Genomic DNA, 15,152 nt, shown 5'->3' with positions numbered 1-15,152 from the left:
GCCCAACATCTACAGGTAAATCCAGATACCTAGGGGTAAAGCCCAACACCTAGAGGAAAAGCCAAATATATAGATATAAAACCCAAAATCTAGAGGTAAAGCCCAATATCTAGACGTAAAGCCCAAAGTCTAGATGTAAAGCCCAACTTCTAGATCTAAAGCCCAAAATCTAGATGTAAAGCCCAAATTCTAGATCTAACGCCCAAAATCTGGAGTTAAAGACCAATATCTAGAAGTAAAACCCAACATCTATAGGTAAAGCAGATATCTAGAGGTAAAGCCCAACATCTAGAGGAAAAGCCAAATATATAGATTTAAAACCCAAAATCTAGAGATAAAGCCGAACACCTAAATGTAAAGCAAAACATCTAGATGTAATCCAAACATCTAGAGGTAAAGCCTAAAACTAGAGGTGAATCACAACATATAGAGGTATAACCCAACATCTAAAGATAAAGACCAACATCCAAATGTAAAGCAAAATATCTAGATGTAAAACCCTACATCTAGAGGTAAAGTCCAATATCTAGACCTAAAGACCAACATCTAGAGGTAAAACCCAACATCTAGTGGTAAAGCCCAACGTCTGGAGGTAAAGCCCAGATTCTAGAGAGAAGTCAAAAATCCAGATGGAAAACCCAAAATCTAGAGGTAAAGCCCAATATCTAGACGTAAAGTCCAAAATCTAGATGAAAAGCACAACTTCTAGATCTAAAGCCCAATATCTGGAGGTAAAGACCAATAGCTAGAGGTAAAACCCAACATCTAGAGGTAAAGCCAGATATCTAGAGGTAAAGCCCAACGTCTGGAGGTAAAGCCCATCATCTAGCCCTACAGCCCAATGTCTGCAGGTAAAGCCCAACTTACAGAGGTGAAGGCAAACATCTAGATGTAAAACCCCAAATCTAGAGGTAAAGCCCAACATCTAGAGGAAAAGCCAAATATATATATATTTAAAACCCAAAATCTAGAGGTAAAGCCCAACATTTAGAGGTAAAGCCAGATATCTAGGGGTAAAGGCCAACATCTAGAGGAAAAGCCAAATATATAGATTTAAAACCCAAAATCTAGAGGTAAAGCCCAATATCTAGACGTAAAGCCCAAAATCTAGATGTAAAGCCCAGCTTCTAGATCTAAAGCCCAAAATCTAGATGTAAAGCCCAAATTCTAGATCTAACACCCAAAATCTCGAGGTAAAGACCAATATCTAGAGGTAAAACCCAACATCTAGAGGTAAAGCCAGATATCTAGAGGTAAAGCCCAACATCTAGAGGAAAAGCAAAATATATAGATTTCAAACCCAAATTCTAGAGTTAAATCCCAACATCTAGGGGTAAACCCCAAGTTCCAGAGTTAAAGTCCAAAATCTAGAGGTAAATACCAATACCTAGAGTTAGAGCCCAAAATCTAGAGATATGCCAAATATATAGATTTAAAACCCAAAATCTAGAGATAAAGCCGAACATCTAAATGTAAAGCAAAACATCTAGATGTAATCCAAACATCTAGAGGGAAAGCCTAACATCTAGAGGTGAAGCACAACATATAGAGGTATAACCCAACATCTAGAGATAAAGACCAACATCTAAATGTAAAGCAAAACATCTAGATGTAAAACCCTACATCTAGAGGTAAAGTCCAATATCTAGACCTAAAGACCAACATCTAGAGGTAAAACCCAACATCTAGTGGTAAAGCCCAACGTCTGGAGGTAAAGCCCAGATTCTAGAGAGAAGCCAAAAATCCAGATGGAAAAACCAAAATCTAGAGGTAAAGCCCAACATCTACAGGTAAATCCAGATATCTAGGGGTAAAGCCCAACATCTAGAGGAAAAGCCAAATATATAGATATAAAACCCAAAATCTAGAGGTAAAGCCCAATATCTAGACGTAAAGCCCAAAGTCTAGATGTAAAGCCCAACTTCTAGATCTAAAGCCCAAAATATAGATGTAAAGCCCAACTTCTAAATCTAAAGCTCAACATCTAGAGGTAAAGCCCAATATTTAGAGTTTAAGCACATCATTTATAGGTAAAGCCCAAAATCTAGATGTAAACCCCAACTTCTAGAGGTAAAGCCCATCATCTAGTCCTACAGCCCAATGTCTGCAGGTAAAGCCCAACTTACAGAGGTGAAGGCAAACATCTAGACGTAAAACCCAACATCTAGAGGTAAAGCCAGATATCTAGAGGTAAAGCCCAACGTCTGGAGGTAAAGCCCATCATCTAGTCCTACAGCCCAATGTCTGCACGTAAAGCCCAACTTACAGAGGTGAAGGCAAACATCTAGATGTAAACCCCAAAATCTAGAGGTAAAGCCCAATATCTAGACGTAGAGCCCAAAGTCTAGATGTAAAGCCCAACTTCTAGATCTAAAGCCCAAAATCTAGATGTAAAGCCCAAATTCTAGATCTAAAGCCCAAAATATAGATGTAAAGCCCAACTTCTAAATCTAAGGCCCAAAATCTAGAGGTAAAGCCCAATATTTAGAGTTTAAGCACATCATTTATAGGTAAAGCCCAAAATCTAGATGTAAAGCCCAACTTCTAGAGGTAAAGCCCATCATCTAGTCCTACAGCCCAATGTCTGCAGGTAAAGCCCAACTTACAGAGGTGAAGGCAAACATCTAGATGTAAAACCCAAAATCTAGAGGTAAAGCCCAACATCTAGAGGAAAAGCCAAATATCTAGACCTAAAGCCCAAAATCTAGATGTAAAGCCCAACTTCTAGAGGTAAAGCCCATCATCTAGTCCTACAGCCCAATGTCTGCAGGTAAAGCCCAACTTACAGAGGTGAAGGCAAACATCTAGATGTAAAACCCAAAATCTAGAGGTAAAGCCCAACATCTAGAAGAAAAGCCAAATATATAGATTTAAAACCCAAAATCTAGAGATAAAGCCGAACATCTAAATGTAAAGCAAAACATCTAGATGTAATCCAAACATCTAGAGGGAAAGCCTAACATCTAGAGGTGAAGCACAACATATAGAGGTATAACCCAACATCTAGAGATAAAGACCAACATCTAAATGTAAAGCAAAACATCTAGATGTAAAACCCTACATCTAGAGGTAAAGTCCAATATCTAGACCTTAAGACCAACATCTAGAGGTAAAACCCAACATCTAGTGGTAAAGCCCAACGTCTGGAGGTAAAGCCCAGATTCTAGAGCGAAGCCAAAAATCCAGATGGAAAACCCAAAATCTAGAGGTAAAGCCCAACATCTACAGGTAAATCCAGATACCTAGGGGTAAAGCCCAACATCTAGAGGAAAAGCCAAATATATAGATAGAAAACCCAAAATCTAGAGGTAAAGCCCAATATCTAGACGTAAAGCCCAAAGTCTAGATGTAAAGCCCAACTTCTAGATCTAAAGCCCAACATCTAGATGTAAAGCACAAATTCTAGATCTAACGCCCAAAATCTAGAGATAAAGACCAATATCTAGAAGTAAAACCCAACATCTAGAGGTAAAGCAGATATCTAGAGGTAAAGCCCAACATCTAGAGGAAAAGCCAAATATATAGATTTAAAACCCAAAATCTAGAGATAAAGCTGAACATCTAAATGTAAAGCAAAACATCTAGATGTAATCCAAACATCTAGAGGTAAAGCCTAACATCTAGAGGTGAAGCACAACATATAGAGGTATAACACAACATCTAGAGATAAAGACCAACATCTAAATGTAAAGCAAAACATCTAGATGTAAAACGCTACATCTAGAGTTAAAGTCCAATATCTAGACCTAAAGACCAACATCTAGAGGTAAAACCCAACATCTAGTGGTAAAGCCCAACGTCTGGAGGTAAAGCCCAGATTCTAGAGAGAAGCCAAAAATCCAGATGTAAGAACCAAAATCTAGAGGTAAAGCCCAACATCTACAGGTAAATCCAGATATCTAGGGGTAAAGCCCAACATCTAGAGGAAAAGCCAAATATATAGATTTCAAACCCAAATTCTAGAGTTCAATCCCAACATCTAGAGGTAAAGCCCAACTTCCAGAGTTAAAGTCCAAAATCTAGAGGTAAACACCAATACCTAGAGTTAGAGCCCGAAATCTAGAGATAAAGCCCAACATCTAGAGATAAAGCCAGATATATAGATTTAAAATCCAAAATCTGGAGGTAAAGCCCAACATCTAGAGCTAAAGCCCCAAATCTAGATGTAAAGCCCAATTGCTAGATCTAAAGCCAAATACTCTAGAGGTAAAGCCCAACATGTAGAGGTAAACACTAAGATCTAGAGGTGAATTCCAATATCTAGTGTTAAAGAATGACACCTACAGTTAAAGCCAAACATCTAGATGTAAAACCCAACTTCTAGAGGTAAAGCCGAATATCTAGAGTTAAAGCGCATCCTTTAGAGTAAAGCCCAAAATCTAGAATTAAAGCCCAACATCTAGAGGGAAAGCCCAGAATCTAGATGTAAAGCCTAACATCTAGAGGTGAATTCCAAAATCAAGTGTTAAGGCCTGACATCTACAGTTAAATCCAACCATATAGATATAACCTCCAACTTCTAGAGTAAGGCCCAAAATCTAGAGGTAAAGCCCAACAGCTAGAGTTAAAGACGAACGTCTTGAGGTAAAGTCCAAAGTCTAGAGTTAAAGCCCAACTTCTAGAGGTAAAGCCCAACATCTAGACGTAAAGCCAGATATCTGATGGTAAAGCCCAACATCTAGAGGAAAAGCCAAATATATAGATTTAAAACCCAAAATCTAGAGATAAAGACCAACATCTAAATGTAAAGCAAAACATCTAGATGTAAACCCCTACATCTAGAGGTAAAGTCCAATATCTAGACCTAAAGACCAACATCTAGAGGTAAAACCCAACATCTAGTGGTAAAGCCCAACGTCTGGAGGTAAAGCCCAGATTCTAGAGAGAAGCCAAAAATCCAGATGGAAAACCCAAAATCTAGAGGTAAAGCCCAACATCTACAGGTAAATCCAGATATCTAGGGGTAAAGCCCAACATCTAGAGGAAAAGCCAAATATATAGATATAAACCCCAAAATCTAGAGGTAAAGCCCAATATCTAGACGTAAAGCCCAAAATCTAGATGAAAAGCACAACTTCTAGATCTAAAGCCCAACATCTAGAGGTAAAGACCAATAGCTAGAGGTAAAACCCAACATCTAGAGGTAAAGCCAGATATCTAGACGTAAAGCCCAACGTCTGGAGGTAAAGCCCATCATCTAGCCCTACAGCCCAATGTCTGCAGGTAAAGCCCAACTTACAGAGGTGAAGGCAAACATCTAGATGTAAAACCCCAAATCTAGAGGTAAAGCCCAACATCTAGAGGAAAAGCCATATATATATATATTTAAAACCCAAAATCTAGAGGTAAAGCCCAACATTTAGAGGTAAAGCCCGATATCTAGGGGTAAAGCCCAACATCTAGAGGAAAAGCCAAATATATAGATTTAAAACCCAAAATCTAGAGGTAAAGCCCAATATCTAGACATAAAGCCCAAAATCTAGATGTAAAGACCAGCTTCTAGATCTAAAGCCCAAAACCTAGATGTAAAGCCCAAATTCTAGATCTAACACCCAAAATCTCGAGGTAAAGACCAATATCTAGAGGTAAAACCCAACATCTAGAGGTAAAGCCAGATATCTAGAGGTAAAGCCCAACATCTAGAGGAAAAGCCAAATATATAGATTTCAAACCCAAAATCTAGAGGTAAAGCCCAATATCTAGACGTAAAGCCCAAAGTCTAGATGTAAAGCCCAACTTCTAGATCTAAAGCCCAAAATCTAGAGGTAAAGCCCAACTTCTAGATCTAAAGCCCAAAATCTAGATGTAAAGCCCAGCTTCTAGATCTAAAGCCCAACATCTAGATGTAAAGCCCAAATTCTAGATCTAACGCCCAAAATCTAGAGATAAAGACCAATATCTAGAAGTAAAACCCAACATCTAGAGGTAAAGCAGATATCTAGAGGTAAAGCCCAACATCTAGAGGAAAAGCCAAATATATAGATTTAAAACCCAAAATCTAGAGATAAAGCTGAACATCTAAATGTAAAGCAAAACATCTAGATGTAATCCAAACATCTAGAGGTAAAGCCTAACATCTAGAGGTGAAGCACAACATATAGAGGTATAACCCAACATCTAGAGATAAAGACCAACATCTAAATGTAAAGCAAAACATCTAGATGTAAAACGCTACATCTAGAGTTAAAGTCCAATATCTAGACCTAAAGACCAACATCTAGAGGTAAAACCCAACATCTAGTGGTAAAGCCCAACGTCTGGAGGTAAAGCCCAGATTCTAGAGAGAAGCCAAAAATCCAGATGTAAGAACCAAAATCTAGAGGTAAAGCCCAACATCTACAGGTAAATCCAGATATCTAGGGGTAAAGCCCAACATCTAGAGGAAAAGCCAAATATATAGATTTCAAACCCAAATTCTAGAGTTCAATCCCAACATCTAGAGGTAAAGCCCAACTTCCAGAGTTAAAGTCCAAAATCTAGAGGTAAACACCAATACCTAGAGTTAGAGCCCGAAATCTAGAGATAAAGCCCAACATCTAGAGATAAAGCCAGATATAAAGATTTAAAATCCAAAATCTGGAGGTAAAGCCCAACATCTAGAGCTAAAGCCCCAAATCTAGATGTAAAGCCCAATTGCTAGATCTAAAGCCAAATACTCTAGAGGTAAAGCCCAACATGTAGAGGTAAACACTAAGATCTAGAGGTGAATTCCAATATCTAGTGTTAAAGAATGACACCTACAGTTAAAGCCAAACATCTAGATGTAAAACCCAACTTCTAGAGGTAAAGCCGAATATCTAGAGTTAAAGCGCATCCTTTAGAGTAAAGCCCAAAATCTAGAATTAAAGCCCAACATCTAGAGGGAAAGCCCAGAATCTAGATGTAAAGCCTAACATCTAGAGGTGAATTCCAAAATCAAGTGTTAAGGCCTGACATCTACAGTTAAATCCAACCATATAGATATAACCTCCAACTTCTAGAGTAAGGCCCAAAATCTAGAGGTAAAGCCCAACAGCTAGAGTTAAAGACGAACGTCTTGAGGTAAAGTCCAAAGTCTAGAGTTAAAGCCCAACTTCTAGAGGTAAAGCCCAACATCTAGACGTAAAGCCAGATATCTGATGGTAAAGCCCAACATCTAGAGGAAAAGCCAAATATATAGATTTAAAACCCAAAATCTAGAGATAAAGACCAACATCTAAATGTAAAGCAAAACATCTAGATGTAAACCCCTACATCTAGAGGTAAAGTCCAATATCTAGACCTAAAGACCAACATCTAGAGGTAAAACCCAACATCTAGTGGTAAAGCCCAACGTCTGGAGGTAAAGCCCAGATTCTAGAGAGAAGCCAAAAATCCAGATGGAAAACCCAAAATCTAGAGGTAAAGCCCAACATCTACAGGTAAATCCAGATATCTAGGGGTAAAGCCCAACATCTAGAGGAAAAGCCAAATATATAGATATAAACCCCAAAATCTAGAGGTAAAGCCCAATATCTAGACGTAAAGCCCAAAATCTAGATGAAAAGCACAACTTCTAGATCTAAAGCCCAACATCTAGAGGTAAAGACCAATAGCTAGAGGTAAAACCCAACATCTAGAGGTAAAGCCAGATATCTAGACGTAAAGCCCAACGTCTGGAGGTAAAGCCCATCATCTAGCCCTACAGCCCAATGTCTGCAGGTAAAGCCCAACTTACAGAGGTGAAGGCAAACATCTAGATGTAAAACCCCAAATCTAGTGGTAAAGCCCAACATCTAGAGGAAAAGCCAAATATATATATATTTAAAACCCAAAATCTAGAGGTAAAGCCCAACATTTAGAGGTAAAGCCCGATATCTAGGGGTAAAGCCCAACATCTAGAGGAAAAGCCAAATATATAGATTTAAAACCCAAAATCTAGAGGTAAAGCCCAATATCTAGACATAAAGCCCAAAATCTAGATGTAAAGACCAGCTTCTAGATCTAAAGCCCAAAACCTAGATGTAAAGCCCAAATTCTAGATCTAACACCCAAAATCTCGAGGTAAAGACCAATATCTAGAGGTAAAACCCAACATCTAGAGGTAAAGCCAGATATCTAGAGGTAAAGCCCAACATCTAGAGGAAAAGCCAAATATATAGATTTCAAACCCAAAATGTAGAGGTAAAGCCCAATATCTAGACGTAAAGCCCAAAGTCTAGATGTAAAGCCCAACTTCTAGATCTAAAGCCCAAAATCTAGAGGTAAAGCCCAACTTCTAGATCTAAAGCCCAAAATCTAGATGTAAAGCCCAGCTTCTAGATCTAAAGCCCAACATCTAGATGTAAAGCCCAAATTCTAGATCTAACGCCCAAAATCTAGAGATAAAGACCAATATCTAGAAGTAAAACCCAACATCTAGAGGTAAAGCAGATATCTAGAGGTAAAGCCCAACATCTAGAGGAAAAGCCAAATATATAGATTTAAAACCCAAAATCTAGAGATAAAGCTGAACATCTAAATGTAAAGCAAAACATCTAGATGTAATCCAAACATCTAGAGGTAAAGCCTAACATCTAGAGGTGAAGCACAACATATAGAGGTATAACACAACATCTAGAGATAAAGACCAACATCTAAATGTAAAGCAAAACATCTAGATGTAAAACGCTACATCTAGAGTTAAAGTCCAATATCTAGACCTAAAGACCAACATCTAGAGGTAAAACCCAACATCTAGTGGTAAAGCCCAACGTCTGGAGGTAAAGCCCAGATTCTAGAGAGAAGCCAAAAATCCAGATGTAAGAACCAAAATCTAGAGGTAAAGCCCAACATCTACAGGTAAATCCAGATATCTAGGGGTAAAGCCCAACATCTAGAGGAAAAGCCAAATATATAGTTTTAAAGACCAAAATCTGGATGTAAAGCTCAACTTCTAGATCTAAAGCCCAAAATCTAGATGTAAACCCAAATTCTAGATCTAACGCCCAAAATCTAGAGATAAAGACCAATATCTAGAGGTAAAACCCAACATCTAGAGTTAAAGCCTGATATCTAGAGGTAAAGCCCAACATCTAGTGGAAAAGCAAAATTTATAGATTTGAAACCCAAATTCTACAGTTAAATCCCAACATCTAGGGGTAAACCCCAACTTCCAGAGTTAAAGTCCAAAATCTATAGGTAAACACCAATACCTAGAGTTAGAGCCCAAAATCTAGAGATATGCCAAATATATAGATTTAAAACCCAAAATCTAGAGATAAAGCCGAACGTCTAAATGTAAAGGAAAACATCTAGATGTAATCCAAACATCTAGAGGTAAAGCCTAACATCTAGAGGTGAAGCACAACATATAGAGGTATAACCCAACATCTAGAGATAAAGACCAACATCTAAATGTAAAGCAAAACATCTAGATGTAAAACCCTACATCTAGAGGTAAAGTCCAATATCTAGACCTAAAGACAAAGATCTAGAGGTAAAAACCAACATCTAGTGGTAAAGCCCAACGTCTGGAGGTAAAGCCCAGATTCTAGAGAGAAGCCAAAAATCCAGATGGAAAACCCAAAATCTAGAGGTAAAGCCCAACATCTACAGATAAATCCAGATATCTAGGGGTAAAGCCCAACATCTAGAGGAAAAGCCAATTATATAGATTTAAAGCCCAAAATCTAGATGTAAAGCCCAGCTTCTAGATCTAAAGCCCAACATCTAGATGTAAAGACCAAATTCTAGATCTAACGCCCAAAATCTGGAGATAAAGACCAAAATCTAGAGGTAAAACCCAACATCTAGAGGTAAAGCCAGATATCTAGAGGTAAAGCCCAAAATCTAGAGGAAAAGCAAAATATATAGATTCCAAACTCAAATTCTAGAGTTAAATCCCAACATCTAGGCGTAAACCCCAACTTCCAGAGTTAAAGTCCAAAATCTAGAGGTAAACACCAATACCTAGAGTTAGAACCCAAAATCTAGAGATATGCCAAATATATAGATTTAAAACCCAAAATCTAGAGATAAAGCCGAACACCTAAATGTAAAGCAAAACATCTAGATGTAATCCAAACATCTAGAGGTAAAGCCTAACAACTAGAGGTGAAGCACAACATATAGAGGTATAACACAACATCTAGAGATAAAGACCAACATCCAAATGTAAAGCAAAACATCTAGATGTAAAACCCTACATCTAGAGGTAAAGTCCAATATCTAGACCTAAAGACCAACATCTAGAGGTAAAACCCAACATCTAGTGGTAAAGCCCAACGTCTGGAGGTAAAGCCCAGATTCTAGAGAGAAGTCAAAAATCCAGATGGAAAACCCAAAATCTAGAGGTAAAGCCCAACATCTACAGGTAAATCCAGATATCTAGGGGTAAAACCCAACATCTACAGGAAAAGCCAAATATGTAGATTTAAAGACCAAAATCTGGATGTAAAGCTCAACTTCTAGATCTAAAGCCCAAAATCTAGATGTAAACCCAAATTCTAGAGTTAAATCCCAACATCTAGAGGTAAATCCCAAAGTCTAGATGTAAAGCTCAACTTCCAGATTTAAAGTCAAAAATCTAAATGTAAATACCAATACCTAGAGGTAGAGCCTAAAATGTAGAGGTAAAGCCCAACATCTAGAGATAAAGCCAGATATATAGATCTAAACCCAAAATCTAGAGGTGAAGCCCAATATCTAGACGTAAAGCCCAAAATCTAGATGTAAAGCCCAACTTCTAGATCTAAAGCCCAAAATATAGATTTAAAGCCCAAAATCTAGAGGTAAAGTCCAATATTTAGAGTTTAAGCGCATCATTTAGAGGTAAAGCCCAAAATCAAGAGGTAAAGCCCAACATCTAGAGGTAAAGCCAAATATCTAGAGGTAAAGCCTAACATCTGGAGGTAAAGCCCATCATCTAGTCCTACAGCCCAATGTCTGCAGGTAAAGCCCAACTTACAGAGGTGAAGGCAAACATCTAGATGTAAAACCCAAAATCTAGAGGTAAAGCCCAACATCTAGAGGAAAAGCCAAATATATAGATTTAAAACCCAAAATCAAGAGGTAAAGCCCAATATCTAGACGTAAAGCCCAAAATCTAGATGTAAAGCCTAACTTCCAGATCTAAAGCCCAACTTCTAGATCTAAAGCCCAAATTCTAGATCTAACACCCAAAATCTAGAGGTAAAGACCAATATCTAGAGGTAAAACCCAACATCTAGAGGTAAAGCCAGATATCTAGAGGTAAAGCCCAACATCTAGAGGAAAAGCAAAATATATAGATTTCAAACCCAAATTCTAGAGTTAAATCCCAACATCTAGAGGTAAAGCCCAACTTCCAGAGTTAAAGTCCAAAATCTAGAGGTTTAACACCAATACCTAGAGTTAGAGCCCAAAATCTAGAGATAAAGCCCAACATCTAGAGATAAAGCCAGATATATAGATTTAAAATCCAAAATGTGGAGGTAAAGCCCAACATCTAGAGCTAAAGCCCCAAATCTAGATGTAAAGCCCAATTGCTAGATCTAAAGCCAAATACTCTAGAGGTAAAGCCCAACATGTAGAGGTAAAGACTAAGATCTAGAGGTGAATTCCAATATCTAGTGTTAAAGCCCGACACCTACATTTAAAGTCAAACATCTAGTTGTAAACCCCAACTTCTAGAGGTAAAGCCGAATATCTAGAGTTAAAGCGCATCCTTTCGAGTAAAGCCCAAAATCTAGAGTTAAAGCCCAACATCTAGAGGGAAAGCCCAGAATCTAGATGTAAAGCCTAACATCTAGAGGTGAATTCCAAAATCAAGTGTTAAGGCCTGACATCTACAGTTAAATCCAACCATATAGATATAACCCCCAACTTCTAGAGATAAGGCCCAAAATCTAGAGGTAAAGCCCAACAGCTAGAATTAAAGCCGAACGTCTTGAGGTAAAGCCCAAAGTCTAGAGTTAAAGCCCAACTTCTAGAGGTAAAGCCCAACATCTAGACGTAAAGCCAGATATCTGACGGTAAAGAACAACATCTAGAGGAAAAGCCAAATATATAGATTTAAAACCCAAAAACTAGAGATAAAGCCGAACATCTAAATGTAAAGCAAAACATCTAGATGTAATCCAAACATCTAGAGGTAAAGCCTAACATCTAGAGGTGAAGCACAACATATAGAGGTATAACCCAACATCAAGAGATAAAGACCAACATCTAAATGTAAAGCAAAACATCTAGATGTAAAACCCTACATCTAGAGGTAAAGTCCAATATCTAGACCTAAAGACCAACATCTAGAGGTAAAACCCAACATCTAGTGGTAAAGCCCAACGTCTGGAGGTAAAGCCCAGATTCTAGAGAGAAGCCAAAAATCCAGATGGAAAACCCAAAATCTAGAGGTAAAGCCCAACATCTACAGGTAAATCCAGATACCTAGGGGTAAAGCCCAAAATCTAGAGGAAAAGCCAAATAAATAGATATAAACCCCAAAATCTAGAGGTAAAGCCCAATATCTAGCCGTAAAGACCAAAATCTAGATGTAAAGCCCAACTTCTAGATCTAAAGCTCAAATTCTAGATCTAACACCCAACATCTAGAGGTAAAGACCAATATCTAGAGGTAAAGCCAGATATCTAGAGGTAAAGCCCAACGTCTGGAGGTAAAGCCCATCATCTAGTCCTACAGCCCAATGTCTGCAGGTAAAGCCCAACTTACAGAGGTGAAGGCAAACATCCAATGTAAAACCTAAAATCTAGAGGTAAAGCCCAACATCTAGAGGAAAAGCCAAATATATAGATTTAAAACCCAAAATCTAGAGGTAAAGCCCAATATCTAGACCTAAAGCCCAAAATCTAGATGTAAAGCCCAAATTCTAGATCTAACACCCAAAATCTAGAGGTAAAGACCAATATCTAGAGGTAAAACCAACATCTAGATGTAAAGCCAGATATCTAGAGGTAAAGCCCAACGTCTGGAGGTAAAGCCCATCATCTAGTCCTACAGCCCAATGTCTGCAGGTAAAGCCCAACTTACAGAGGTGAAGGCAAACATCTAGATGTAAAACCCCAAATCTAGAGGTAAAGCCCAACATCTAGAGGAAAAGGCAAATATATATATATTTAAAACCCAAAATCTAGAGGTAAAGCCCAATATCTAGACGTAAAGCCCAAAATCTAGATGTAAAGCCCAGATTCTATATCTAACGCCCAAAATCTAGAGATAAAGACCAATATCTAGAGGTTAAAACCCAACATCTAGAGGTAAAGCCAGATATCTAGAGGTAAAGCCCAACATCTAGAGGAAAAGCAAAATATATAGATTTCAAACCCAAATTCTAGAGTTAAATCCCAACATCTCGAGGTAAATCCCAAAGTCTAGATTTAAAGCTCAACTTCCAGATTTAAAGTCAAAAATCTAAATGTAAATACCAATACCTAGAGGTAGAGCCCAAAATGTAGAGGTAAAGCCCAACATCTAGAGATAAAGCCAGATATATAGATCTAAACCCCAAAATCTAGAGGTGAAGCCCAATATCTAGACGTAAAGCCCAAAATCTAGATGTAAAGCCCAACTTCTAGATCTAAAGCCCAAAATATAGATGTAAAGCCCAAAATCTAGAGGTAAAGCCCAATATTTAGAGTTTAAGCGCATCATTTAGAGGTAGAGCCCAAAATGTAGAGGTAAAGCCCAACATCTAGAGATAAAGCCAGATATATAGATCTAAACCCCAAAATCTAGAGGTAAAGCCCAATATCTAGACGTTAAGCCCAAAATCTAGATGTAAAGCCCAACTTCTTGATCTAAAGCCCAAAATCTAGATGTAAAGCCCAAATTCTAGATCGAACGCCCAAAATCTAGATGTAAAGCCCAAGTTCTAAATCTAAAGCAAAACATCTAGAGGTAAAGCTCAATATTTAGAATTTAAGCGCATCATTTAGAGGTAAAGCCCAAAATCTAGATGTAAAGCCCAACTTCTAGAGGTAAAGCCCATCATCTAGTCCTACAGCCCAATGTCTGCAGGTAAAGCCCAACTTACAGAGGTAAAGGCAAACATCTAGATGTAAACCCCAAAATCTAGAGGTAAAGCCCAACATCTAGAGGAAAAGCCAAATATATAGATTTAAAACCCAAAATCTAGAGGTAAAGCCCAACATCTAGAGGAAAAGCCAAATATATAGATTTAAAAACCAAAATCTAGAGGTAAAACCCAATATCTAGACGTAAAGCCCAAAGTCTAGATGTAAAGCCCAACTTCTAGATCTAAAGCCCAAAATCTAGATGTAAAGCCCAAATTCTAGATCTAACACCCAAAATCTAGAGGTAAAGACCAATATCTAGAGGTAAAACCCAACATCTAGAGGTAAAGCCAGATATCTAGAGGTAAAGCCCAACATCTAGAGGAAAAGCAAAATATATAGATTTCAAACCCAAATTCTAGAGTTCAATCCCAACATCTAGAGGTAAAGCCCAACTTCCAGAGTTAAAGTCCAAAATCTAGAGGTAAACACCAATACCTAGAGTTAGAGCCCAAAATCTAGAGATAAAGCCCAACATCTAGAGATAAAGCCAGATATATAGATTTAAAATCCAAAATCTGGAGGTGAAGCCCAACATCTAGAGCTAAAGCCCCAAATCTAGATGTAAAGCCCAATTTCTAGATCTAAAGCCAAATAACCTAGAGGTAAAGCCCAACATATAGAGGGAAAGACTAAGATCTAGAGGTGAATTCCAATATCTAGTGTTAAAACCCGACACCTACAGTTAAAGCCAAACATCTAGATGTAAAACCCAACTTCTAGAGGTAAAGCCGAATATCTAGAGTTAAAGTGCATCCTTTCGTGTAAAGCCCAAAATCTAGAGTTAAAGCCCAACATCTAGAGGGAAAGCCCAGAATCTAGATGTAAAGCCTAACATCTAGAGGTGAATTCCAAAATCAAGTGTTAAGGCCTGACATCTACAGTTAAATCCAACCATATAGATATAACCCCCAACTTCTAGAGGTAAGGCCCAAAATCTAGAGGTAAAGCCCAACAGCTAGAGTTAAAGCCGAACGTCTTGAGGTAAAGCCCAAAGTCTAGAGTTAAAGCCCAACTTCTAGAAGTAAAGCCCAACATCTAGACGTAAAGCCAGATATCTGACGGTAAAGCCCAACATCTAGAGGAAAAGCCAAATATATATAGATTTAAAACCCAAAATCTAGAGGTGAAGCCCAACATCTAGAG

Source organism: Leptosomus discolor, unplaced genomic scaffold (genome assembly GCF_034619465.1).
Source record: "Leptosomus discolor isolate bLepDis1 unplaced genomic scaffold, bLepDis1.hap2 HAP2_SCAFFOLD_27, whole genome shotgun sequence".
NCBI lineage: Eukaryota > Metazoa > Chordata > Aves > Leptosomiformes > Leptosomidae > Leptosomus > Leptosomus discolor.
Note: the sequence above shows the minus strand (reverse complement) of the source record.